General features: G+C 65.2%; 1 protein-coding gene across 1 annotated transcript in view; it reads left to right on the top strand.

Annotated features, from left to right (window-relative positions):
* The window catches only part of MEGF6 (multiple EGF like domains 6), a 79,725-nt gene that overhangs the window by 43,794 nt on the left and 31,420 nt on the right, over positions 1 to 4,511 (top strand). The gene's annotated exons all lie outside the window — the stretch shown is intronic.

Here is a 4,511-nt window from a genome sequence, read left to right on the forward strand (position 1 = left end):
GGGGGTTGCAAGGAGGTGGGGGCAGGGTGTGTGTGTGAGGAGGCAGGGAGGGGGTTGCGGGGAATTGTGGGGGGCGGGGAGAGGGACAGGGGGGTGGGGGACAGGAAGGGGGCAGGGGGTGTGTGTGAGGAGGCAGGGAGGGATTGCGGGGAGTGGTGGGGGCAGGGGGGTGTGGAGCAGGGCGAGGGGGCATTGTTTTGGGGGCAGCTCCGCTGGGTCTGCCTGCAGGCAGGGTTGACCGCCTGTGGCCCCAGACCAAACACCGGCCTCCTGCTCTGGGCTGGGCTCTGGAGGTCAAGGGTGGACGCAACCAGGCAGGGCATTTGTCTGTCACCTGGGGGACCGGAGGTGGCAAGGAGGACTTTCCGGCTGAGAAGCCTGAGTGCCCCCCGCCCCAGGCATATTGAAGATAAGCCTGAGAGAAGTCTCCTTCTCGCTCCCTCCTGGCCCTGCTCTCCTGCAGCTGGGGGTCCCCGTTGGTGGCTGTCTGACCGCTGGCCGGGCATGTTCAGTCCCTGTGCCCCCCAGGCCCCTGGATGGCGCCCACCCTGCTCTCCCCCGCCTCACGGCCGGCCTCTCTACCCCCCACTGCAATCATCCTGCAGCTTCTCCCCGGGCCCAGACAGGTGGACCCTGTGTGAGCCCTGGGCCCGCTATGGCTGTGACTCTGGCACTTCTGTCCGTTGCTCCCTCACGGGCCCGGCCTGGCCTCGGCCCCACACAGTGCACAGGGCCTCCGCTACCTGGGGGTGGTCTGCACCCGCTGCCCCGCTCTGGAGCCCGCTGGGCCCGGCAACCGCGCCCTCCAATCCCAGGCACCCTGGGATCCCGGGCTGTGGTTTCTGGGAGCTTCTCTGTGTGTCGCTCTCCCCCACACCTCCCTGCCTGCAGAGTGGTTAGCTTCTCCTGAGAGGCTGGGACCCGGGAAGGCCTGGCCCCCAGCCAGATGGGGAGGGCCCAGACCTGTGGGTTTCCCCCGCAGGGGCCACGCAGGATGCTTGATACTCGGCCCCCTTGGATTCTGTTAGAGGGTCTGCTCACTGCACGTCTTGACCCCCCAGGAAGCGGGGAGCCAGCATCTCAGGCTCCCAGGCTCAGCCCAGCTTCACCAGTGAAGCTAAGGCAGCCGGCACGGGCTGGGTTTGGGGGGGCACCCCCTCTCCCTCCTCAGATTGGCAGTGTGTGGCCAGGTCCCTGACCTGTGAGGCAGAGCAGGGTGGGGCCTCCAGAGGCCTCCGGGAGGGCTTCAGGGAGGAGGTGTCCATGAGCCCCAAGGAACGGACACCACAAGTGGGGGCATGCCCGGCTGACTTCTGCTTCCTGCTGGCCCCAGCCGACCCAGGACCGCGGCAGTTCTCCCTGAAGCCCTGCTGTCAGGGAGGGCTGTGTGGCATTTGTGGGGCAGCATGGGGCCCTCGCCCCAGCCCCGGGGCTGGCAAAGGAGCCCCGCAGCCGCCCAGCTTGGAGAGGAAAGCTGGAGCCGGCCTGGCGGGCGGGGGGGACCGGCTCCTTCTGCTGACACACAGACATTCCGCCGGGCAGAGACGCCCAGCCCGCATTTCCGCATCGAGAAAGCATTTCCCAAACAGCTTCCAGACCCCACAGCCATGGGCCTGGATGCGCCTGGCGTCACCGAGCGGGGGAGGGGGACAGTGGGGCAGCCGTGGCACTGTCTGGACGGCCGGCGGTGTTCTGTCCTGGGCGGGCTACTGGCCCGCAAGGCTGTGCCCAAGTCCCTGTGCCTGGCCTGGTGGGGGTGGAGGCCCAGAGCCACCGCAGCCCCCAGTCCTTCAGGGAGGTGCCACCAGAGCCCTTCCCGTCCCATGAGCCATCCTGGCTCTGGGGACCTCACTGTAACCCTCCTTTGCTGCTGCTCAGAACTGTGTCCTGCCCACCGCACAGATGAGGACGTGGGCCCAGTGGGGTCCTGGGACTCGTCCGTGGGCCTGCACCCCCCTCTGTTGCTTGCGGACTGTGCTGTGCCCTTCCCAGCCCCTGCCCTGCCGGTGCCCGCGCTGGGACAGAGGCCTGCAGCCGCCCCTTGTCACCCTGCGGAGGTATGGGAGCAAGTGCCCCCCCCCCCGAGGCTGGGATGTGTGATGGGGTCCAGGTGGATACAAAAGGGAGGTGACAGCCCTGCGGTGGGACGAGATGGCCTTAGTGGTGGTTCCCAGCTGGGAGTCCTGGGCTCGGGAGGGGTTGCTGGGAGCACTGGGGAGGCGGCTCTTGTGGGATAGGGACAGTCCTGGGGCACCCGGGTGGTTCAGTTAAGCATCTGACTTCAGCTCAGGTCATGATCTCGCAGTTCGTGGGTTTGAGCCCTGTGTTGGGCTCTGTGCTGACAGCTCAGAGCTCAGAGCCTGCTTCTGGTTCTGTGTCTCCCTCTCTCTCTGCCCCTCCCCTGCCCACACTTCGTCTCTCTCTCTCTCTGTCTTTCAAAAATAAATAACATTAAAACAATAAATAAAAAGGGATAAGGACAGTCCTTCGGTCCCTGGGCTTATCTCGGGCTGGCCTGGCTGGGTTCCAGGATGCCGTGGGCCACCCAGCTGCATCCGCCATGTTGCAGGGAGCTGGCCGGGTCCCAGGATACCACCCCTCGGAGACCCAGTCTGGACATTTCCGTGGGTCTTGCTGCTCAGCCTGGGGGAGGGCCTGGCCACCAACTTTTACCGACTCCCACCGACTCCTAGTGGAGCATTTTCCCCGTCAGCCTTCCAGCTCTGTGATTATCATCCCTCGTTACAGACAAGAAAATGGGCACAGAGAGGCTGGTGCCCCTTAGTGGCAGAGCTGGGGGCTGGGCGCCGGAGGCCGCGAGCCCCGTGTGCATAGTTTACGTTCTCTGGGAGCAGCACTGAGAACGTAAGGAGAGAGGTGCCGTTAATTTTGACGATGTGTCGTATTTAATGCAACGCATCCAGAGAGACTCATTTTAACGTATAATTAATATGAAAGTGGCGTGTTTTGCCCCCTCGTGCATGTCTCCATTCAGGACGAGCTGCAGTTCACGTGCTAAGCAGCCACAGCAGCTTGTGCCCCCCCCCCCCCCCCCCCCCCCCCCCCCCCCCCCCCCCCCCCCCCCCCCCCCCCCCCCCCCCCCCCCGTACCTGTGACCTAGGACAAGGCAGAGCCCTTTCCCAGGATGGGCTAGACTTGAGCTGCAGGGGACACAGAGGCTGGTGCCTCCCCCTTCCTGTCCTTGGCTCCTCCTCCCACGGCCCTGGACCTGCATGGGAGTTAGTGATGCTTCGAGGGCCTCCACCCCAGAAGGGTGCTCACAGAGGAGCCCTGGGCCCTGTGGTCCTTTGGCGAGGGTGACCTGTGAGTCCGAGGTTCCTTGTGGTGCTTCCCTGCCCCTCCCTGTGAGACAGGGTTTGTCCCCACGGCCTCCCGTCCCCCCGCATCCTGGCTGCCAGCTGCAGGGGTGGGACCCTCTGGTCTGTTAGCAGTGTGCGCGCTGTTGGAGGAGATTTACTTGCAACAGTGGACCGCTGACCCACACCAGCAATCTGACAGTGTGCCCATCGGGGAGACTTCCGGAGGCCCCTGGGTGAGGGCAGGAGTTCAAAGGCTGGTGTTCTGTCCAGAGGGAGGCCAGGAGAGAGGCTAGCCCAGGAGGCCAGGGCAGACAGGTGCGCAGGCCCCGGGCAGGCCTGTTCACTGCAGGGCACCGGCAGGTAGGGGGCCAGACAGGACTGGGCAGGGGGAGGTGCTGCCTCTCTCCCACAGCTGGAAGACCCCACCCACTGCGGGGCAGGGCAGGTGACGGCCAGCAGGGCCTGGACCCCAGTAGCTGGCGGGGAGCTGGAGGGTCGGCCTAGGCACAGCACCAGGGGCAAGACACCAGGGGCCAGCATGGGGCTGCCAGTCTTCAAGACTGAATGCACGGATCCTTGCGACGCAGAGGCCGGGCCGCGATTCCGCCGAAGATGGAGCCTCAGGCTGTGTCCTTGAGCAAAGTGGGGGTTTGGAGGTCTGGATTCGGACCTGCCTCCAAGGCTTCTGTAGCCTGGCATCTGGGGCTTGCTGTCCTTGCTCGGAGTCCATTTCCCCTGTGGCCCTGCCCACCTGCTGTGGGCACAGGGATCCCCTTGCTCCCTCCCGGTGCCAGCCCCTGTCCATTGGAGGACACGGTAGTTCAGGGCGCAGGGCACTAGGCCTGGGGGCTGCAGGCGCCTCTGCCCCTTGGGATTTCCACGGGGCGGGGGGTGGTAGGCAGCGTTGGCTCCCCACCCTCCTCACACTCCACAGAACCCATCCCCACCAAGCTGCCTTTTCAAAGCCCCAGGTGGCACGGCCAGGGTGGCCTCCTTCTCTGCTTTGGTTTCTTTCCGGTGTTGGTGCTGGAAACATGTGCGTCTGTGCATGTGGGTCTGGGTTTGCGTGAGCCCGTACAGGTCTGTGCACGGTCCCGTGTTTGTCGCCGCACACGTGGGTCTGTTTGTACACGTGTTTCTGCATCTTGGCCTTAGGGGTGCCTGTGTGCGCGCGCGGGAGACGGGGTTGGG

Source organism: Suricata suricatta, chromosome 8 (genome assembly GCF_006229205.1).
Source record: "Suricata suricatta isolate VVHF042 chromosome 8, meerkat_22Aug2017_6uvM2_HiC, whole genome shotgun sequence".
Lineage (NCBI taxonomy): Eukaryota > Metazoa > Chordata > Mammalia > Carnivora > Herpestidae > Suricata > Suricata suricatta.